This window comes from Papio anubis, chromosome 4 (assembly GCF_008728515.1).
Source record: "Papio anubis isolate 15944 chromosome 4, Panubis1.0, whole genome shotgun sequence".
In the NCBI taxonomy this organism is placed as follows: Eukaryota; Metazoa; Chordata; class Mammalia; order Primates; family Cercopithecidae; genus Papio; species Papio anubis.
The window spans coordinates 56,510,585-56,534,370 of NC_044979.1; the positions used below are offsets into that span (position 1 = coordinate 56,510,585).

The following is a 23,786-nucleotide window of genomic DNA, read 5'->3' on the forward strand; positions in this document are numbered from 1 at the left end:
TTGGCCCACTGCAACCTCTGCTTCCCGGGTTCAAGTAGTTATCCTGCCTCAGCCTCCTGAGTAGCTGGGACTACAGGCGCACACCACTGCACCCAGCTAATCTTTGTATTTGTAGAGATGGGGTTTCACCATGTTGGCCAGGCTGGTCTTGAACTCCTGACCTCGTGATCCACCCATCTCGACCTCCCAAAATGCTGTGATTTACAGGAATGAGGCACCGTGCCCAACTCCTGCCAAGAATTTTAAATGGCCCAATGATGACTGTTGTTAAAGTAAACTTAGAGAAAATACCCTTTTCATCATCAGAGGCTCACTCCCACTGGATGGAAGGTGATAGATTTCAAGCCCCAAACAGTGGAAGAAAAATTTATCCCGTTTAATTATAATATATTCCTTTTTTGGTCCAGTCTTTGACTCTCCTATTTATCTTGGAGTTAAAATGTCCTTTTTGTGAATGATGGGAATGAATAGGTTTTTAACATTTCAAGGGACTCACCTTGACCAAAAAAAGTTTAAAAAACTCCATATTAGGCCAGGCGCGGTTGCTCATACCTATAATCCTAGCACCTGAGATCAGGAGTTCGAGACCAGCCTGACCAACATGGTGAAACCCTGTCTCTACTGAAAAATACAAAAATTATCCAGGCATGGTGATGCATGCCTATAGTCCCAGGTAGTCGGGCGGCTGAGGCATGAGAATCACTTGAGCCTGGGAAGCGAGCCGAGATTGCACCACTGTACTTCCACCTAGGTAACAGAGTAAGACTCTGTCAAGAAAGAAAAGAAAAAAAAGGAAGGAAGGGGAAGGAAGGAGAGAGAGGAAGGAAGGAGAGAGGAAAAAAGGAGAGAGAGAGGAAGGAGGGAGAGAGACAGGAAGGAGAGAGAAAGAAAGAAGGAAAGAAAAAGAAAAGAAAGGAAGGAAGGAAGGAGAAGAAAGAAGAAAGTAAGTCCATGTTAGTCTCCAAAATTATTTTGGAAATTTTACTGTACATAAAATTCCAATATCTGGAATGTCTAAAGAGTATCTTCCAGAGTAGGGTTTTGTAATGCAAAAGATAAATACATTAAAATCACCAAGGATTTTAAAAATTCATTTTTCTTATGCAGGTACTAGACAGGAAACTGAACAAAATTGTTTGGTAGAACAGGAATGCCTCTATTTTTAGCCCCTGCAAAGCATCTCAAATTCTCTCAGGGAATGTACTAAAGCTAACCAGTAAAAGATTGCTTTTTGGTATAAATGTAAGGGATACAAGTGCAGTTTTGTGATGTGAATACATTGTAGTGGTGAGGTCTGGGCTTTTAGTGTAACCGTCACCAAAATAATGTATACTGTACCCATTAAATAATTTTTCACTCCTCTACCCCTCCCACCCACCCACCCTTCCTAGTCTCCAGTGTCTATTGGTCCACACTCTATGTCCATGTGTACACATTATTTAGCTCCCATGTATAAGTGAGAACATGTGGTATTTGACTTTCTGTTTCTGAGTTGTTTCATTTAAGACAGTGCCCTCCAGTTCCACCCATGTTGCTACAAAAGATACGATTTCATTTTTTATGGCTAAATAGTATTCCATTGTAATATATATATGTATGTATGGGCCAGGTGTGGTGGCTCATGCCTGTAATCCCAACACTTTGGGAGGCCGAGGTGGGTGGATCACCTGAGGTTGGGAGTTCGAGACAAGCCTGGCCAACATGGTGAAACCCCGTTTCTTTTTTTTTTTTTTTTTTTTTTTGAGACGGAGTCTCGCTCTGTTCCCCTGGCTGGAGTGCAGTGGCGCGATCTCGGCTCACTGCAAGCTCCGCCTCCCGGGTTCCTGCCATTCTCCTGCCTCAGCCTCCCAAGTAGCTGGGACTACAGGCACCCGCCACTGCGCCCGGCTAATTTTTTTGTATTTTTAGTAGAGACAGGGTTTCACCGTGGTCTCGAACTCCTGACCTTGTGATCCGCCCGCCTCGGCCTCCCAAAGTGCTGGGATTGCAGGCGTGAGCCACCGCACCCGGCCACCCCCGTTTCTACTAAAAATACAAAATTAGCAGAGAGTGATGGCGTGTGCCTGTAATTCCAGGTACTCGGGAGGCTGAGGCAGGATATATATATATACACACACACACACACGTATATATATGTGGATATATACACATACATATATACATATACATGTATATGTGTATATATATACACACACACACACACACACACACCAGGCTAGGTTTGGTGACTCAGGACTATGATCCCAGCACTTTAGGAGGCTGAGGCAGGCAGATTGTTGCAGCTCATGATTTTGAGAACAGCCTGGACAACACGGAAAAACCTCTTTTCTAATTTTTTTTTTTTTGACATGGAGTCTCACTGTCACTCCAGGCTGGAATGCAGTGGCACAATCTCGGCTCACTGCAACCTCCGCCTCCTGGGTTCAAGCGAATCTCCTGCTTCAGCCTCCCAAGTAGCTGGGACTACAGGCTCACACCACCATACCCAGCTAATTTTTGTATTTTTAGTAGAGATAGGGTTTCACTATGTTGGCCATGGTGGTCTCCAACTCCTGACCTCAGGTGATCCGCTTGCCTTGGCCTCCCAAAGCACTGGGATTACATGTGGTGAGCCACTGCACTTGGCCTGAAACCTTGTTTCTACAAAAAATACAAAAATTAGCCGGGTGTGGTGGCCTGTGCATGTAGTTCCAGCCACTCGGAAGACTGAGGTGGGAGGATGGCTTGAGTCCAGGAGGCAGAGGTTCCAGCGAGCCGAGATCGTGCCACTGCACTCTACCCTGGGTGATAGAGCCAGACCTTGTCTCAAAAATATATATATATATATGTGTGTGTGTGTGTATATATGTATATGTATGTATGTATGTATGTACACACACACATCACATTTTCTGTATCCCATCATTTGTTGATGGACACCGCTCAGGTTGATTCCATATCTTTGCTATTGTGCATAGTGCTGTGATAAACATATGAGTGCAGGTATCATTTTTTTCTTTTTTATACAGTGATTGCTTTTCCTTTGGGTAGATACCCACTAATGGGATTGCTCAATCAAATGGAAGTTCTATTTTTAGTTCTTTGAGAAATCTCCAAACTGTTTGCCATAGAGGTTTTGGTAATTTACATTTCCACTGACAGTGTATAAGTGTTTCCTAAAAAGTAGTTTTTGAAGTCAACTGCCTAAGTATACTTCCTAGCTCTACCATCTGCTAGCTGCATTATCTTGGTCAAATTACTTGAGCTACTTTGTGCCTCAATTTCTTCATTGATAGAACAGGGTTAATAGCAGAATCGAGATCACAGGGCTGTTGTGAGGGTTAAAACAGATAATCTATATAGAAGCTGAATACACTGCCTGACACAAAAGTACTAATTTACTGCTGGCTGTATTAGTTAATGTTTAGGCTAACTTGCTGTAACAACATTGTTTTAAATAAGAAATGTTTATTTCTCCCCTGTAACAGTTGTGAAGATAGACAAGAGTTCATCCAGGGACCCAGCTGGCCATGTCTCTACTTGCCTCTGTGAGTAGATTCCGTATCTGAGTAACAAGCAGCGGGCCGGGCGCGGTGGCTCAAGCCTGTAATCCCAGCACTTTGGGAGGCCGAGAAGGGCGGATCACGAGGTCAGTAGATCAAGACCATCCTGGCTAACACGGTGAAACCCCGTCTCTGCTAAAAAATACAAAAAACTAGCCGGGCGAGGTGGCAGGCACCTGTAGTCCCAGCTACTCGGGAGGCTGAGGCAGGAGAATGGCGTAAACTCGGGCGGCGGAGCTTGCAGTGAGCTGAGATCCGGCCACTGCACTCTAGCTTGGGCGACAGAGTGAGACTCCGTCTCAAAAAAAACAAAAAAACAAAAAAACAAAAAAAAAACCAAGCAGTTGTCTTCAACCACATGGGGTTGAAGTAGCTCATCAGTACCTTGTCCACATTCCAGCCCTGAGTAAGGCAATGTGTGGAGAGTAGGCGAGTTCATTCTTGAGGCCATTAAAGCAGAAGAATCCTGATTACTTCCACTCACATTTCATTAACCAAAACCTAGTTCAAGTGGCCACACTGATTTGCAAGGGAAGCTGGGAAATGTCTCCAGCTAGGAAGCCATGTGCCCACCCATCATTTTGAGTGGAGAGGGGATCTATTATTTATTTTTATTTTTATTTTTGAGATGGAGTTTTGTTCTTGTCGCCCAGGCTGGAGTGCAATGGCAGGATCTCGGCGCACTGCAACCTTTGCCTCCTTGGTTCAAGCAATTCCCTGTGCCCAGCCAGGGAATCTATTATTAAAAAGAAAAAGGAGGCCCACTCTAATGACCTCATTTTACTCTAATTACCTCCCTAAAGATCCTATGTCCAAATACACTCCCATTCTGAGGTATTTACGGATTTCAATATGTGAATTTTTGGGGAGACATAATTGGGCACATAGCATGGGTTAAAGAAAGTGGAAATTGTATCCTTTGACTTTTTTTTCTCCACCTTTCTGTGTAAGCAGGAAAGGACATCTTTTGGAAAAAAGATATGGAGAAGAAAATGCCCAGGAATGTGTAGAAGCAAGGATCCTGAGTTGCTCTTCTGGTAAGAAAAAAATGAAGGGGATAAAATGGGTCTCTGGGGTACACTGCCTTTAGCTCCAGAAATGTAAATAGGCTCTTAGGCTCCTTCTGTTACAGGCTCACGTTCTTAATCCTAATGACAAGAATGCCATTAGGGTTATTAGTAAAAAGATATTTTCATTTTACATTTATGCCTGAACTTTATGTTTCCATTTTAAACCAGGAAATAAACTCAGTCAGCACTTTTATTTATTTATTTTATTTTTATTTTTTGAGACAGAATCTCACTCTGTTGCCCAGGCTGGAGTGTAGTGGTGTGATTTCAACTCACTGCAACCTCCTCCCAGGTTCAAGTGATTCTCCTGCCTCAGCCTCCCAACTAGCTGGGATTACAGGTATGCACCACCACGCCTGGCTAATTTTGTGCTTTTAGTAGAGATGGGGTTTCTCCATGTCGGTCAGGCTGCTCTTGAACTCCCGACCTCAGGTGATCTGCTCGCCTCGGCCTCCCAAAGTGCTGGGATTACAGGTATGAGCCACCTCACCAGGCCGTATTTCTTTTTTTATTTTTATTTTTTGAGACAGTCTCGCTCTGTCGCCAGGCTGGAGTGCAGTGGCATGATCTCGGCTCACTGCAACCTCCAACTCCCTGGTTCAAGCGATTCTCCTTCCTCAGCCTCCCGAGTGCTGGGATTACAGGCATGTGCCACCATGCCCAGTTAATTTTTGTATTTTTAGTAGAGACAGGGTTTCACCAGGTTGGCCAGGCTGGTCTTGAACTCCTGGTCTCAAGTGATCCACCGGCCTCGGCCTCCCAAAGTGCTGGATTACAGGTGTGAGCCACCATGCCCAGTCAGTCAGTGTGTGTGTTTGTGTGTGTGTGTGTATATATATATATATATATATCTCAAGGAAATTAGCTGTGAGAATAAAAGGATAAGCAAACCAAGTAATGAATGTGTTCATCACTTTAGTTTTTGGTCATTAGCCAGTGTTTAATCTTTAATTATAAGCTGAGTTTCTGTTCCATGCAACTGAAAAAGATCTAACACAGGCGGAATAATAAGAAGACTTCATGGGAGCCATGGGATATAAAGCTGAAGGATAGAGGCCGAGTATATTTCAAGGGGGAGGGCCTCCTTACTTATGACATAGGCATCATAATGAGCACAGTGAGAAGTCTGCCTTTGGATGATGACAGTAATTTACACTGGCAGAGTTGTGTAGCAGGGGTCCTGATTTGAGTCTAAGCTCTGTTCCCTCTAGGACTCAGCCATGGGGGCATCCATCTGAAACACTGGTGGAGTTAGTCCACCTGAGAATATATTCACATAAGGGACAAGATAGCCTTTTGGGAGTCAGAGCTTGTGCATTTGGTTTGAGGCAATGTGAAAAACTGTAAACAATCTCAGATTTCACCCAACTTACAAGCTAAAAAGTTCGCCTGGCACATGGATGCTGGCAGAAGACATCATAGTCCCGAGCCAGAATGAAGACTTTCTTACAGCAATAGCGATAGTAATAGCCAGAGTATCCGTTTTGTGGTTTGTTTTTGGCATTAGTTTGCAAAGTCCCCATTTCCACAGGGAGAGGCAAAGAAGGCCAGATGGCATCTGCCCTTGCAGTGGGCTGCATTGTAGAAGAGGAACCTTCAGCTTCAGGAGCCGGAATCTTTTATAATGGCAATAAACTTGCTTGCCCTTCGCTCTGGAAAACCTTATTCCTAGCCTCTAAGACTGTCTGCTCTACAAACATCCCTGAAGAGAGAGTCCTGAATGAAGGGCAGTCAGTGCTTCACTCGCCAGACGTGCAGAAATGCAAAACCCATGAAGAATGATCTCTGACTAAACCAGTGTCTGAGCGAAAGGATAATTCTGAGGGTCTGTCCTGGTAACCTCTCACCCATAATAGCTCATACAGATTCACACCAGAGTTCTAATTTAAGCGGGTTGTAATTTAAGGGGGCTGTGATAAAAGAGTAAAAACTAAAGGGACTGTTTCATTGAAATCCTGTTACGTCACTGAGAGTACAAGAAATCAGTATCACTGGTATCATTTATTTTGACAAAGCTAATGAATGTGGCTTTGGTACCAAGAGGAGGCATTACCACATCTATAAGCACATTATCACAGTGGCCCGAACTGTGATATCACAGTGGAGAGTAGAATATACCACCTCTTACTTAAAATGATATGTTCATGGATGCTAGTGGCATTCCAACATTAGCGTGAATTTTAAGTTTCCAAGAAATAATTTTAAGTCTCTAAGAAGTTTAGAATGATAAAGTTCCATCAATACTTGATGATTTTTGGATTATCCCCAAAAAACCCAATCAAATTTCTAGTAACGGTTAGTGATTTCTGAACTATCCCCAAAGATCCTGAGAGTACTAAAGGGCAGTTTCTTAATCTTTTTCCACATTATCACAAAGAATGGATGATGCTTATCTCAGTGATGTATTTCCATGGATGTACTCAAATTTGGGGGAGGGAAACACCCCACAACAATTTTATTGGTACATGAATAAAATAATACTACAAAGTCATTTTGTTAAATATTCACTTAAGGCTAGGCATCATGGTGGCTCATGCCTATAATCCCAGCACTTGGGGAGGCGGAGGCAGGAGAATCACTTGAGCCCATGAGTTTGAGACTACCCTGGGCAACATAGTGAGACCCCATCTCTACAAAAATTAAAAATTAAAAAAATTAGTCTGGTGTAATGGTGAGCACCTGTAGTTCCAGCTACTAGGGAGGCTCAGAAGGGAGGACGCTTGAGCCCAGGAAGTCATGGTCGCAGTGAGCTCTGATCGTGCCACTGCACTCCAGCCTGGGCAACAGAGTGAGACTGTTTCAGAAAAAGAAAAACAAGCCTTGGGCTCAGTGGCTCACACCTATAATCCCAACTCCATGGGAGGCCAAGGTGGGAGGATCACTTAAGCCCAGGAGTTCCAGATCTGCCTAGGCAACAAGCGAGACACTGCCTCTATAACACATAAAAAAATTAGCGGGGCATGGTGGCATACACCTGTAGTCCCAGCTACTCGGGAAGCTGAGGTGTTAGGGGAGGATCACTTGAGCCCAGGAAGCTGAGGCTGCAGTGAGCTGTGTTCACACCACTGCACTTCAACCAGGATGATAGAGTGAGACCTTGTCTGTCAAACAAAACAAAAAACAAAAACAAAAACATGTTCACTTAAGGTTAAGAATTCAACAATACTGAAATCAGTTATGTAAGAATCGCCAAAATGTAGCATATCTAATTTTTAAATATTATGATTTCTCCCCCAACCTTTACTCACAATACCAATAAAACAAGTACACATTATCTGAAAAGGCATAAAATTTATTGTTAAAAACATAAAATTGGTAGATTCCCTCCATGTTATTAACATAAGGAAGATTTTCACTTTCCTTTGAGAGTTTTCACTGGGCTATCGTAACTGTTAGGACCCTACTAACAATGTTCAGAGTTACTGTTTTTGCGTACTGTAGATGTTGATGCACTCACTCACAATTTTCTCTTCTGTGGGCATGAGTGAAGTTTCCTTTATTTATTACATTTTTTAGAGATGGGGGTCTCACTTTGTTGCCCATGCTTGAGTGCAGTGGCATGGTCACACCTCTCTGCTGTCCTGAATCCCTGAGCTTGAGCAGTCCTCCCGCCCCGTGGGTGAAGCTTTAAAAAGTGAATTTGAAATACAAAAGTAATTCAAAATGGCTATAAAAATAGGTTGTGGTTTATGTATAATTCCCTGCATGAAACTCCTTTCTCAGGAAATTATATTGGAATGCATGTGAGAAAGTGATTTCTAAAATGCCTCATAATAGTCTGTGTGTGTATACATACACATACACAGATAAATAATTCAAAACTGGCCGGGCGCGGTGGCTCAAGCCTGTAATCCCAGCACTTTGGGAGGCCGAGGCGGGTGGATCACGAGGTCAGGAGATCGAGACCATCCTGGCTAACATGGTGAAACCCCGTCTCTACTAAAAATACAAAAAACTAGCCGGGCGAGGTGGCGGGCGCCTGTAGTCCCAGCTACTCGGAGGCTGAGGCAGGAGAATGGCGTGAACCTGGGAGGCGGAGCTTGCAGTGAGCCGAGATCGCGCCACTGCACTCCAGCCTGGGTGACACAGCGCGAGACTCCGTCTCAAAAAAAAAAATAAAATAAAATAATAATAATAATAATAATTCAAAACTTTGGTACCTTATTATACATGCTTGTTTATTTTTGTTTGTTTGTTCCTTGAACATCTTGCATACCAAGATAAATTATTTTGGATCATCTAATATCAAAATGTGACATACCCAAACCAAACCAAAACAAAAAAACAAAATGTGGACAGGCATGGTAGCTGAGGCCTGTAATCCCAGCACTTTTGGAGGCTAAGGTGAGAGCTCAGGAGTTCAGGAGTTCAAGACCAGCCTGAGCAATATAGCAAGGCCTCGTCTCTGCTAAAGACAAAAAAAAAAAAAAAAAAAAAAAAAAGTGGGGGGTGCTGGGCATGGTGGCTGATGCCTGTAATTCTGGCACTTTGGGAGGCCAAGGTAGGTGGATCTACTTGAGGTCAGGAGTTCAAGACCAGCCTGACCAACATGGTGAAACCCCATCACTAGTAAAGAAATACAAAATTAGTAGGACGTGGTGGCACACATCTGTAATTCCAGCTACTTGGGAGGCTGAGGCAGGAGAATTGATTGAACCCAGGAAGTGGAGGTTGCAGTGAGATCATGCCATTGCCCTCCAGCCTGGGCAACAAGAGCCAAACCCCGTTTCAAAAAAAAAAAAGAAAAGAAACAAAAAAGTGACATACCAATGTGTTATTTCACTAATGTTGCAAGTGCTGAGCAAGAGGACATCTGAGCAGATGAAGCTGATGAGGTATCCTCTGAATGTGAGATTTCCTAGGGTGAAGATAAAACAAGCACTAAGGGGACTTTTACATAGGTTAGGGGACTTACCTGTCTGGAAATACTGTAGTATCTGAGTGAAGAAGTTCAATGAAAAAATAATTGAGAGGTTGTTAAAGCTAGTCTAAATGCACCTGGGAACATCTATTTCTCTGCAACCAGGAGACAATTGGGAACTTGGCTTTTAGAACATTTTACTTTTTCTTTTTTTTCTTTTTGAGACGGAGTCTCACTCTGTTGTCAGGCTGGAGTGCAGTGGCACCATCTCGGCTCACTGCAACCTCCGCCTTCCGGGTTCAAGCAATTCTCCTGCCTCAGCCTCCCAAGTAGCTGGGACAACAGGCTCACGCCGTTAAGCCCGGTTTACTTTATTTTTTAAAAATTATTATTATTATTATTATTATTATTATTTTAACTAGAGACGGGGTCTCACTATGTTTTCCAGGATGGTCTCACCATGTTTTCCAGGCTGGTCTCAAACTCCTAGGCTCAAGTGATCCTCCTGCTTCAGTCTCCCAAGGTGCTGGGATGACAGGTGTGAGCCTGCGTGCCTGGCCCCATTTTACTTTTCTTAGAGCATATTTAACACTTGGGTTTATATTTCATTATTCGTGCATCTTTCTCTCCTTCCTAGATTGTAACATCCTGAAGGGTACTGGTTGTGTATTTTTACTCTTAGAATCCCCCACAGTGCCTCACATCCAGTGTCCAGGGTTGTTTAGAACTTGAAACTGGGGAAGAACCAAGGAAGAGTCCCCAAAGATGGACACTATGATTTTTTTTTTTAAGAGACAAGGTCTCACACTGATGCCCAGGCTGGAGTACAGTGGTGCAGTCATAACTCACTGCAGCCTTGAACTCCTGGGCTCAAGCAATCCTCTCTCAGCCTCCTGAGTAGCTAGGATTACAAGAGCATGCCATTGTGCCTGGCTTATTTTTTAAACTTATTTTTCGTAGAGACAGGGTTTCACTATGTTGCCCAGGCTGATGTTCAACCCTTGGCCTCAAGCAATCCTCCCACCTCCAGCCTCCCAAAGCACTGAGATATAATCGTGAACCACCACACCCGGCTCTCTTCTTCTATAAACTATGGCTGAGATTCCTACTTTTGGGAGCATTCTTGGTGTTTGCAGTTTCTGAGCATGATTCTCCAGTAAACTGAAAAATCCTCTGATATAGTTCCAACAAATTCCCCTTTGCTTACGTTAGCTGAAATTGGTTTCCCTTGCTTACAACCAAAGAACTGTGACAGGAGAAAACAAAGGCAGTTGGTCGGGCATGGTGGCTCACACCTGTAATCCCACCACTCGGGGAGACCAAGGCGGGCAGATTACCTGAAGTCGAGAGTTTGAGACCAGCCTGGCCAACATGGTGAAACCCTGTCTCTACTAAAAATACATAGTTAGCTGGGCGTGGTGGCAGGCGGCTGTAGTCCCAGCTACTCCGGAGGCTGAGGCAGGAGAATCGCTTGCCTGGGAGATGGAAGTTGCAGTGAGCCGAGATCATACCACTGCACTCCAGCCTGGGCCACAAGAGCGAAACTCTGTCTCAAAAAACAAAAACAAAGAGAAAACCAAAGGCAGCCATCTTCCTCTAGTTTTTAGCAGTCTCTCCCGGTACCTCTCCATCTAAATCTGTCTTTCCAGGTCCCACCACAAAAGTACTTGGAATTGTTCAAGCCTTAGTTCTTGAGGCCCCAAACACTACATTCACGTTGTTCATGGGGCAATTTTTAAATAAAAAATGTGTGAAAGAAATCCTCTTAGAAATGTAACATGTAACTTTTAACATGCTACTGAATTGCAACAAGCATGTGGAAATACTGGAAAGGCAGCTGTAGATGAAACAGCCAAGGGAGAGCCAACAATTATGGTTGGTGTTAAGTTAGATGAGTTGAAATAAGAGACAAATATTTCCTAGGATTGTATTAAGGCATATGCATGAAAAAGGAGGGAAGCAATTATTTTTGCTTTATTTGGCACGGGGCAGGCTTCAGTTGGAACAAACTATATTTAATTTTACATGTCATACTATATAAAGAGAAAAAACTTGGACAGTATTCAGAGAACAGCAACTGATTAAAGGTTTGTGAAATTAGACCTATGGGAAATTGTGAAAAGAACTGGGCAAGTTCAGTCAAATGCAAGACATCCAGGTGTGATGAATGATGAACAATTAACTGTAAGTATGTGAAGAGATGGTTACCAAGTCTCAGGTATAGGTGACACAGAAAGGTAAATCATGGGATTGAAAAAACAAACAGGCCAGGTGTGGGGGCTCACACCTGCAATCCCAGCACTTTGGGAGGCCGAGGTGGAAGGATCGCTTGAGCCCAGGAGTTTGAGACCAGCCTAGGCAACAAAGCAAGACCCTATTTCTACAAAAAATAGAGAAAATTAGCTGGTCATGGTGGTGCGCATCTGTGGTCCCAGCTACTCGAGAGGTTGAGGTGAGATGGTCACTTGGGCCCAGGATGTCAAGGGGGCAGTGAGCTGTGACTGCGCTACTCCACTCCAGAGAGATATCCTGCCTCAACAAATTGCATAGCAATGGAAGTAGAGACCAAATACTGTGAAAAGGTTAAACCAAAAAGCTTTAAAGAAACTGATGGAGTTATAATTTAGAATTCTGTATATACTATTATTGAAACAATTGAATTCAATTTTATACTTATACTGAATTAATTAGAAATAACTTAGAAGAGGCCGGGCGCGGTGGCTCAAGCCTGTAATCCCAGCACTTTGGGAGGCCAAGACGGGTGGATCACGAGGTCAGGAAATCGAGACCATCCTGGCTAACACGGTGAAACTCCGTCTCTACTAAGAAATACAGAAAACTAGCCGGGCGAGGTGGCGGGCGCCTGTAGTCCCAGCTACTCGGGAGGCTGAGGCCGGAGAATGGCGTGAACCCGGGAGACTGGAGCTTGCAATGAGCTGTGATCTTGGCTTGCTGCAACCTCTGCCTCCTGGGTTCTAGCGATTCTCCTGCCTCAGCCTCCCAAGTAGCTGGGATTATAGGCGCCTGCCACCACACCCAGCTAATTTTTGTATTTTTAACAGAGACTGGGTTTCGCCATTTGGCCAGGTTGGTCTTGAACTCCTGACCTCAAGTGATCCACCTGCCTCGGCCTCCCAAAGTGCTCGGATTACAGGTGTGAGCCACTGCGCCCGGACAACAGATTACATTTAACAAGTAAAAATCATCAGACCAAGTGTGAAGAATGTTTTTAAGAAAAAACGGTGTATTTTTTGGGTCTTCTTTGGGACGTAGGCTAGCAAGAACAGCGAACAGCTCCTGAATAAGGAGCTGAATAAGCAAGAACAGCTCCTGAATAAGGGCAGTTCCTCTGTAAGTAAGGGATTGTGTGGGGCAAAGGGTAGGAGAAAAAGTGTGGTGAACAGCTTTTCTGGCCCTTGGAGTTTATCCTTCATTAAAGATTCCCCAGGAATCCCCACCATGAGATACATAATTCTCTCCAAAAGGGTCCTGTAACATATTTAATTCATAAAATCTAATATGCATGTTCATTGTACTAATCTTTCAATTTTTTTAAAATAAAAAGCTGAGATCCTCTGAGTATTTGTTTCTTATTTGCACCCTTTCTTGCTAAACTAGTTTCATTATACTGCTTTGATGTCTCCCTGATGGTAATTTTCTTGTTGCTGTTATTACTGTGTACACTTGGTAGAGAAATTAGATAAATCTTCAAGAAATGAAGAATTTTTAAAATGATTGAAAACCAAATAAATACATTTTACTAAAATTCTGGCAGGCAAAGTCTTTAAGTTATTACATAATTATCTAGTTAACATTCTTATTTTTAAAATTGTATTTTAAATTTGAAATGCAATGCAATGCATTCATACAACTTAAAACTCAATAGCTACAAAAGGATATCTAATAGAAGTTTCCGGCCTGGTGTGGTAGCACATGCCTATAATCCTAACTACTCAGGAGGCTGAGGTAGGAGAATCACCTGAGTCCTGGAGTTTGAGGCTGCAATGAGCTATAATTGCACCGTTGCACTTCAGTCTGGGTGACAGAATGAGACCCTGTCTCAAAAAACAAACAAAAACCCAAAAAACAACAAAAACTATGTGTGGGCTTTTGTGTGGACATAAGCTTTCAACTTCTTTGGTAAATGCCAAACTTCCTTGTTAAATACCGAGGAGCGTGATTGCTAGATCATGGGGTAAGAGTATGTTTCATTTTTTATTTATTTTTATTTTTATTTTTTTGAGATGGAGTCTCACTCTGTCGCTCAGGTTGGAGTGCACTGGCGTGATCTCGGTGGGATTACAGGCATGAGTCACTGTGCCTGGCCTGTTTCGTTTTTTAATAAACTGCCAAACTGGCTTACAAAGTAGTCTTCCATCTTACATTCCCACTAGCAACGAATGAGAGTTCCTGTTGCTACACATCCTCTCCAGCATTTGATGTTGCCAGTGTTCTGGATTTTGGTCATTCTAATAGGTGTGTAGGATGGGCACTGTGACTCACACCTGTAATCTCAACACTTTGCAAGGCCGAAGTGGGAGGACTGCTTGCTGAGTTTGAGACTGCAGGAGCTGCCATGACTGCCACTGTAATTACCTTGGCAACAGAATGAGATTCTGTCTTTAAAAAACGATCGGCTGGGCGCTGGTGGTTTGCCTGTGGTCTCAGAGCTGGAGGGGCCGAGGCTGGTGGATCACCAGGTCAGGAGATCGAGACTATCCTGGTTAACATGAGAAACTCCTCATTTCTACTAAAATACAAACTAAAGCCGGGAGCGTGGTGGCGGGCGCTTCAGTCCTGAGTACCGAGGCTGAGGCAGGAGAGAATGGCGTGGAACCTGGGAGGCGGAGCTTGCAGTGAGCCGGTGATCTGCCCCACTGCACTCCAGCCTGGGTGACAGCCGAAAGACCCGCCTCAAACAAAAAAAAAAAAAAAAAAAAAACGTGATCGGCCAGGTGCATGGTGGCTCACTGTAATCCCAGCACTTTGGGAGGCTGAGGCAGGCTGGATCACAAGTGGTCGAGTTCGAGACCAGCCTGGCCAGCATGATGAAACCCCGTCGCTACTAAAAATACAAAAAAAAATTAGCTGGGCATGGTGGCACACGCCTGTAGTCCCAGCTACTTGGGAGCCTGAGGCAGAAGAATTGTTTGAACCTGGCAGGCAGAGGTTGCAGTGAGCCAAGATTGTGCCACTGCACTCCAGCCTGGGTGACAGAGCGAGACTCCATCTCAAAAACAAACAAACAAGTAAACAAACAAACATATCATCCTCATCATAGGTTTTGGTGAGGTATTATTGTGTTTGCATTTCACTGATGACATACGATGCGCAGCATCTTTTCCTTTCCTTCTTAGAAAAAAATTCAGATCCTGCACATGAAGCATCTTTTCATATGCTTATTTCTCACCTGAATATCTTCTTCAGTGTGATGTCTTTCAAGGTGTTTGGTGTTTTTTTTTTTTTTTTTTTGAGATGGGGTCTCACTATTGCCCAGGCTGAAGTGCAGTGGTGTGGTCTCAGTTCACTGCAGCCTCTGCCTCCCAGGCTCAAGTGATCCTCCCACCTCAGCCTCCCAAGTGAGTAGCTGGGACCACAGTGACACGCCACCATGCCTGGCTAATTTTTGTATTTTTAGTAGAGACGGGGGTTTCTCCATGCTGGCCAGGCTGGTCTCAAATTCCTGGGCTCCAATGTTACACTAGCCTTGGGCTCCCAAAGTACTGGGCTTACAGGCGTGAGCCATCGGGCCCAGCCCGGTACATTTTTTAATTGGGTGTTTTCTTAGTGATGAGTTTTAAGAATTCTTTGTCGGCAAGGTGTGGTGGCTCACAACTGTAATCCCAGCACTTTGGGAGGCCGAGGCGGGCGGATCAGGAGGTCAGGAGATTGAGACCATCCTGGCTAACACGGTGAAACCCGTCTCTACTAAAAACACAAAAAAAGTAGTTGGGCGTGGTGGCGGGCGCCTGTAGTCCCAGCTACTTGGGAGGCTGAGGCAGGACAATGATGTGAACCTGGGAGGCGGAGCTTGCAGTCAGCCGAGATCGCGCCACTGCACTCCAGCCTGGGCCACAGAGTGAGACTCCTTCTCAAAGAATTTATTGTCTATTTTAGATAACAGTCTTTTATCGGATATGTCTTACAAATATTTTCTCCCAATCTGTGGCTTCTCTTTTTATCCACTCGACAGTGTCTTTTCCAGAGCACAAATTTTCAATTTTAAGGAAGTCCAACTTATTGGACTTATTAGTTCTTTCTTTCATGTATCATGCCTTTGGTGTTGTACCTAAAAAGTCATCGCGAGACCCTAGGTCATCTGGATTTAATTCTGTCTTATCTTTTAGGTGTTTTAAGGCTTTTGCATTGCATTTTATATCTAGACATATGACTTTTTTTTTTTTTTTGAGATGGAGTCTCATTCTGTTGCCCAGGCTGGAGTGCAGTGGCGAGATTTCGGCTCACTGCAACCTTCACCTCCCAGATTCAAGCAATTTTCCCGCCTCAGCCTCCTGAGTAGCTGGGATTACAGGCACCCACCACCATGCCCATCTAATTTTTGAATTTTTAGTAGAGACAGGGTTTCACCATGTTGGTCAGGCTGGTCTCGAACTCCTGATCTCAGGTGATCCACCTGCCTCAGCCTCCCTAAGTGCTGGGATTATAGGTGTGAACCACCGTGCCCAGCCAGAAAGCCTTGAAGTTGGGTAGTGCCATCCTCTAACTTTGTTAATCTTCTTCAGTATTGCATTGCTTATTCTTGGTCTTTTCCCTCCTCCATATAAACTTTATTATTATTTTTTTTTTTTTGCGAGATGGAATCCTGCTCTGTCGCCCAGGCTGGGGTGCAGTGGCGCGATCTCGGCTCACCTCAACCTCTCTCTCCTGGGCTCAAGGGATTCTCCTGCCTCAGCCTCCTGAGTAGCTGGGATTACAGGCACCCACCACCACGCCTAGCTAATTTTTGTATTTTTAGTAGAGATGGGGTTTTACCATGTTGGCCAGGCTGGTTTCAAACTCCTAATCTCAGGTGATCCACCTGACTCGGCCTCTCAAAGTGCTGGGATTACAGGTATGAGCCATTACACTTGGCCTCCACTTGTTCTTTAAAGTATTCTTTTTTTTTTTTTTTTTTTGAGACGGAGTCTCGCTCTGCCGCCCAGGCTGGAGTGCAGTGGCCGGATCTCGGCTCACTGCCAGCTCCGCCTCCCGGGTTCACGCCATTCTCCTGCCTCAGCCTCCTGAGTAGCTGGGACTACAGGCGCCCGCCACCTCGCCCGGCTAGTTTTTATGTATTTTTAGTAGAGACGGGGTTTCACCGTGTTAGCCAGGATGGTTTCGGTCTCCTCACCTCGTGATTCGCCTGCCTTGGCCTCCCAAAGTGCTGGGATTACAGGCGCGAGCCACCGCGCCCAGCCTATAACGCAGTTTTTATTTTTATTTCTTTTCTTTTGGTTGGGTTTTTTTTTTTGTTTGTTTTTTTGAGACGGATTCTTGCTCTGTCTCACTATGTTGCCTAGGCTAGACTTGAACTCCTGGGATCGTGGGGTCCTCCTGCCTCAGACTCCTGAGTAGCTGGGGCTACAGGTGCATGCCACGGCACCCAGCTAGAATGCTGGAATTCTAGAATTCCTTTCATTTCTCATTCCTTTTCTGTTTTATTTAGAGTAGCTTCTTTAACTCTCTCTGTAGAGCCCTGTTTATTTCCTTTGTAATTGGTATGAAGATTTTATACATGTATGAATGTATTATGCATATAATTTTTTTGTTGTAATTTATCCCATGAGGCCTGGATTATTATGTTCATTTAGTTTGCTACTGTATACTTAAAACTTAGCATAATGACTGCTAGCACATAGTAGGAGCTCAATAAACATTTGCTAAAAGAAGGAAGACTCAGAGTATATTTTTATTGAAATGATTCACTGATGCCAAACTATCTGAATAGTTTGTTCTTTATATCTTTTTATATGTACCCTTTAGAAAAAGGTAAAAACTTCCCTGAACTATGGCTTATGGGCTATCAGACTAGCCACTTGACATAGCATGATTTTGGAAAAATGAGCCATCTGAGAATACCACAAATACAAAAACTCTAATTCTGAAACACTCCACTGCTATCCCCAAATGGTGTTGGGTATTTTTTTTTTTTTTTTTTTTTTTTTGAGACGGATTCTCGCTCTGTCTCAATGGTGTTGGGTATTTTTATTTTTTATTTTTTATTTTTTGAGACGGATTCTCGCTCTGTCTCCCAGGCCAGAGTACAGTGGTGTGATCTTGGCTCACTACATGTTCTGCCTCCTGGGTTCACACCATTCTCCTGCCTCAGCCTCCCGAGTGGCTGGGACTACAGGCGCCCGCCACCTTGCCCGGCTAAATTATTATTATTATTTGTGTATTTTTAGTAGAGACGGGGTTTCACTATGTTAGCCAGGATGGTCTCAATCTCCTGACCTCATGATCCACCCGCCTCGGCCTCCCAAAGCGTGTTAGCTTTTATGACAATTTAAACATATATAGGCTGGGCACGGTGGCTCACGCCTGTAATCCCAGCACTTTGGGAGGCCGAGGCGGGTAGATCACCTGAAGTCAGGAGTTCGGGACTAGCCTGGCCAACATGGTTAAACCCCGTCTCTACTAAAAATACAAAAATTAGCCGGGTGTGGTGGCAGGTGCCTGTAATCCCAGCTACTTGGGAGACTGAGGCAGGAGAATCGCTTGAACCTAGGAGGCAGAGGTTGCAGTGAGCTGAGATCATGCCACTGCACTCCAGCCTGGGCGACAGAGCAAGACTCGGTCTCAAAAACAAACAAATAAAATATAGATCCTGAAACTACTTGCAAAAAGAAAAAAAATTTAAAAATAAACATATGAAAGGTATATGTAGTTCCAAATATCAGCTTACAGTAATATGATTGTAAGTCATGGGTGAGGGACTAAAACAAACATACACTAAACTGGACAAACAGGTTTTGAGTCTATTAGAGTCCAAAGGTGGCAAAGTTACAGTTAAATGAATAGTGCACAAACAAAAATTGTTAAAAGAACAGTGGTGAAAGGAGAGAGAGGGGAGTCACTTACTGAGAAATACATTTTTGTGAGTAGTACACATATTCTTGACCAAGTGGGTATAGGACACAGACTGCTGTGTGGCCACAAAGGGGACTAAATTAAAGAGGATAGATGGATTCTTTTTTTTTTCTGGGACGAAGTCTCACTCTGTTGCCCAGGCTGGAGTGCAGTGGCATGATCTCAGCTAGCGATTCAAACGATTCTCCTGCCCCAGCCTCCCAAGTAGCTGGGATTACAGGCGCCCACCACCACGCCCATCTAATTTTTGTATTTTTATTAGAGACGGGGTTTCATCATGTTGGCCAGGATGGTCTCGATCTCTTGACCTCGTGATCCTCCCTCCTTGGCCTCCCAAAGTGCTGGGATTACAGGTGTGAGCCATCATGCCCAGCCAGATGATAGATGGATTCTTTTTTTAGCTCACTACAACCTCTGCTTCCCAGATTCAAGCGAATCTCCTGCCTCAGCCTCCTGAGTAGCTGGGACTACAGGCATGCGGCACCATAGCCAGCTAATTTTTGTATTTTTAGTAGAGATGGGGTTTCACCATGTTGGCCAGGATGGTCTCGATCTCTTGACCTCGTGATCTGCCTGCCTCGGCCTCCCAAAGTGCTAGGATTACAGGCGTCAGCCACCGCACCCAGCCTGATAGATGGATTCTTATAAATCCAATCCCATTACTGAAAAGCAACTCCAAGCATAGGCCCTATAATAATAGGTCAGTAGCATCTTTATCATCCCCATCCATGTAAATTCCTTTCATTTTACTAACACGCTATAAAATAAACATAGAATATGTAGTCATAAAACATGGAACTTCAAGACTAAATACAAGAAACAAAGATTTAAAACAAGGGTATATTTTTTATAAATGGCCAGTCCTCTATGACTGCCTAACGTAACTGCTGCATATTGGACTTCCACATAAGATTTAGTTGGAAGAAAGGCTTCTTCTATTACTTTAAAAAATCTAAAAACTACCTGTCTAAACAATGGCAAAACTATTACAAATACATGTGGATTTAGGCCTGGTGTGGTGGCTCATACCTGTAATCCTAGCACTTTGGGAAGTCGAGGAGGGCAGATCACTTGAGCCCAGGAGTTCAAGACCAGCCTGGGCAACATGGTGAGACTCCATCTCCACTAAAAATACAAAAAGGAGATGGGCATGGTGGTGGGCACCTATAATCTCAGCTGCTCAGGAGGCTGAGGTGGGAGGATGACCCGAGCCTGGGAGGTTGAGGCTGCAATGAGCCGTGATTGTGACACTGCACTCCAGCCTGCATGACAGAGTAAGACCCTGTCTCAAACAACAATAATAACAAAAACAAAAACCCACAAATACACGTGAATTTAAAAAAAAAAGCAGCATTTCAAAATGCTTTGGTTGACTTAACCTAAGTAAAGCCAAAAATCATCAAATATTCCACGGCACACAAAGATCTAAAATGCAGAAAATATAATGCACAAAAATATTTTCATATTAATACATTAATTAACATATTGTTGAATTCTGGATTTTGCTGACTTACAAATAGGCACCAAAGAAGTACATCTGAGTTTGAGGTGTATCCCTAGCCTTGAAAACTCAATCACAGTGTTTTGCAATCTTAGGCACATGTCTAATGTATGACTTGTATAAAAAGGACAGGTTGTCCTTAATACTTGAAGATTAAGTAGCTAGACTAGTGCATGTTTTGCCTATAGCCCTCCCTATGCTGATGAGATACTATTACAGTCTTCACAGCTATGATTTTGCTTGCTAGGACCCCATCTTCAGTCAGTTTGGGCTGGTGTAACAAAGTACCATAAACTGGATGACTTAAAGACAATTTATTTCTCACAGCTCTGGAGGCTGAAAGTCCAAGATCAGAGTGCCAGTGTAGGGTTCTGGTGAGGGTTCTTTTCCAGGCCGACTTCTTGTATCCTTACATGGCACAAAGGGAGTGAGCTGGCTCTCTGGACTCTTCTTATATGGCACTAATCCCATCCACGAGGGTTCCACCCTCATGACCTATTACCTCCCAAAGACCCCATCTCCAAAACCCATCACATTGGGAATTAGGTTTCAACATATGAATAGAAAGGGAAACCTACGTCCATAACCAGCCCTGTTTTTGCTTGTGGCTCCACTTCTGCCTAATGGGATTCAATGATACTTTTTTTCTTAAATGTAAATTTTTTTTGCCTAAAACTATTGTATATCACCATCCTGTTTTGAGTTAAAGATAAAATATTTCCCAGTTTCTTCAACCTTTAACATAAACTATACTACAAATGTAAACAAATTGTTTTCCCACCATAATGGCTTTAAAAAGTAGAATAAATACTGCAGTCAAGACATCACCTTAAGTTAAATTATTTTTTTGTTGTTTCTTGAGACAGGGCTTTGCTCTGTTGTGCAGGCTGGAGTGCAGTGGCATGATCATGACTCGCTGCAGCCTCAACCTTCGGGGCTCAAGCAATTCACCCACCTTGGCATCCCAAGTAGCTAGAACTACAGACATATAGTATCATGCCAGCTTAATTTTTTAATTTTAATTTTTAGTAGAGAAAAGGTGATATGGTTTGGCTTTGTCCCCACTCAAATCTCATCTTGAATTGTAGCTCCCAGAACTCCCATGTGTGGTGGGAGGGACCCGGCGGGAGATAACTGAATCATGGGGGTAGTTTCCCCACACTGTTCTCATGGTGGTGAATAAGTCTCACGAGATCTGACGATTTCATAAGGGGTTTCTCCTTTAGATTGGCTCTCATTTCTCCCTTGTCTGCCGCCACCTAAGACGTGCCTTTCACCTTCCGCCATGATTGTGAGGCCTCTCCAGCCACGTGGAACTGTGAGTCCACTAAACCTCTTTTTCTTTATAAATTACCCAGTCTTGGGTATGTCTTTATAAGCAGCATGAGAATGGACTAATACATGAGGGCTGATCTCAAACTCCTGACCTCAAGCAATCCTCCTGCCTTGGCATTCCAAAGTATTGGGATTACAGGCGTGAACTACTGTGCCTAGCCTAAGGTCAATTCTTGAATACAGAGACTGTATAAAGATAGGACATTCATGATTTGGACTCTTAAACATAAACCAACTCTTCAAAGCCTTTGCATCATCTCATCAGTGTTGCCTGAAGTTTTTGACCAAGTATCTCAATCTGCTAGGGCTGCTCTAACAAAGTATCACAAACTGGATAGTTTAAACAACAGACATTTGCCTCACAGTTCCGGAGGCTGCAAGTCCAAGATCAAGGTGAGCAGGACTGATCCTTCTGAGGGCTGTGAGGAGAATATGTCCCAGGACCCTCCCCTTGCTTCTGACAGTTTGCTGGCTACCTTTGGAGTTCCTTGGCTAGTAAAAGCATTACCCCAATGTCCGCCTTTACCTTCAAAAGGCATAGGCATTCTTCCTGTTTGTGTGTCTGTGTTCAAATTTTCTGTTCTTGGAAGGACATGAGTCATACTGGATTAGGGATTGGGGGACCACCTTATTGCTTCTTTTTTTCTTTCACTTTTGTTTGTTTGTTTGAGACGGAGTCTCGCTCTGTCTCCTAAGCTGGAGTGTAGTGGTGTGGCTCACTGCAAACTCCACCTCCCAGTTTTTTTTTTTTTTTTTTTTTTTTGAGACTGAGTCTGGCTCTGTCGCCCAGGCTGGAGTGCAGTGGCCGGATCTCAGCTCACTGCAAGCTCCGCCTCCCGGGTTTACGCCATTCTCCTGCCTCAGCCTCCAGAGTAGCTGGGACCACAGGCGCCCGCCACCTCGCCCGGCTAGTTTTTTGTATTTTTTAGTAGAGACGGGGTTTCACCGTGTTAGCCAGGATGGTCTCGATCTCCTGACCTTGTGATCCGCCCATCTCAGCCTCCCAAAGTGCTGGGATTACAGGCTTGAGCCACCGCGCCCGGCCACCTCCCAGTTTTAAGCGATTCTCCCACCTCACCCTCCCGAGTAGCTGGGATTACAGGTGTCTGCCACCAAAATACAAAATAATTTTTGTATTTTCAGTAGAGACAGGGTTTCACTATGTTGGCCAGGCTGGTCTCGAACTCCTGACCTCAGGTGATCCGTCTGCCTCGGCCTCCCAAAGTGCTGGGATTACAGGTGTGAGCTACCACGTCCAGCCTAATTTTTTTATTTTTAGTAGAGACAGAGTTTCACCATGTTGCCCAGGTTGGTCTTGAACTCCTGACCTCAGGTGATCCACCCACCTTGGCCTCCCCAGAGTGCTGGGATTACAGGTGTGAGCCACCATGCCTGGCCTCCTATTGCTTCTTAACTTGACCTCACTAACTATTACATCTGCAATGATCGTATTTCCAAATAAGGTCACAGTTTGAGATAATGGGGGTTAGAACTTAAACATGAATTTTTGAGGTACACAATTTAACCTGTAATACACTATATTATGTCTGTATTTATTTATAAATTATTTTGATCCAGTACTATAATAACAATTATACACACTGTAACTCCTACAGAATTTGAAATTTTAAAATTAAGACAAAGGTAACTGTACATAGAATCAGTATGTTTTCTGAACCCTTATAGATTGTCTTGCACACTCCTGGATTACACACATCTCATCAATCTCAAGAATAAAATCAAACTCTTTGGCTTGACAACCTTCCACAATCTGACCTCTGTTTTCTTGCCAGTCTCATCTCCTGTCATTCACAATATTTCCAGCATTCCAACCAGTCTGAACTTTTGCAGTTTCCCTTGTGCGCTAGGCTCTTTCTTCATTCAACAACTCTATGCATGCTGTCTCCTGCTACTGGAATGCCCTCATTCTCCTTGCTTCCTATGAACACATGGTAAACTCCAATCATCTTCCGAAACTCAGTTCAAACGTCATCTCCCCTGGGGAGCCTTCACTGACTGCTCTAGGCAGCATGAAGCATTTTGTCAGTGCCAGTAGCACCTTGGTCATATCTTTATTATTGCAAATTTCTGTTTACACATATGTCAGGTGGAACCGATAGCTGGCCTACAAAAACAATGCATTTTCAGGTGGTTCTACTTAACATTCCCTAGACAACAAGTCCACTGAGAGCAGGGACTGTGTTTCATTTATTTTATATTTCCAGTCACTAAAATGGGGTTTGGCATAAAGTAAATGCCTAATACAGGCTTTCTGAAATTAAGGAAAAGCTTACTCTAGCACCGCAAACTGTCTACTTGCAGATTTTCCTTTTCGAGAATGGGGTAGTAACTTGATCTCTTCTATAACAATAACTATTAACTATTAC

General features: G+C 43.8%; 1 long non-coding RNA gene across 2 annotated transcripts in view; it reads right to left on the bottom strand.

Annotated features, from left to right (window-relative positions):
* The window catches only part of LOC110742882, a 35,674-nt gene that overhangs the window by 1,497 nt on the left and 10,391 nt on the right, over window positions 1-23,786 (bottom strand). Inside the window, exons 2-3 of one of the 2 annotated variants that reach the window (XR_002521124.2) lie at window positions 9,380-9,470; window positions 7,664-7,713 (exon numbers count right to left, since the gene is read on the bottom strand). This is a non-coding gene — a long non-coding RNA (uncharacterized LOC110742882). Of the gene's footprint in view, window positions 1-7,663; window positions 7,714-9,379; window positions 9,471-23,786 lie in introns of those variants that run through there. The other variant, XR_002521125.2, reaches the window with a different exon arrangement.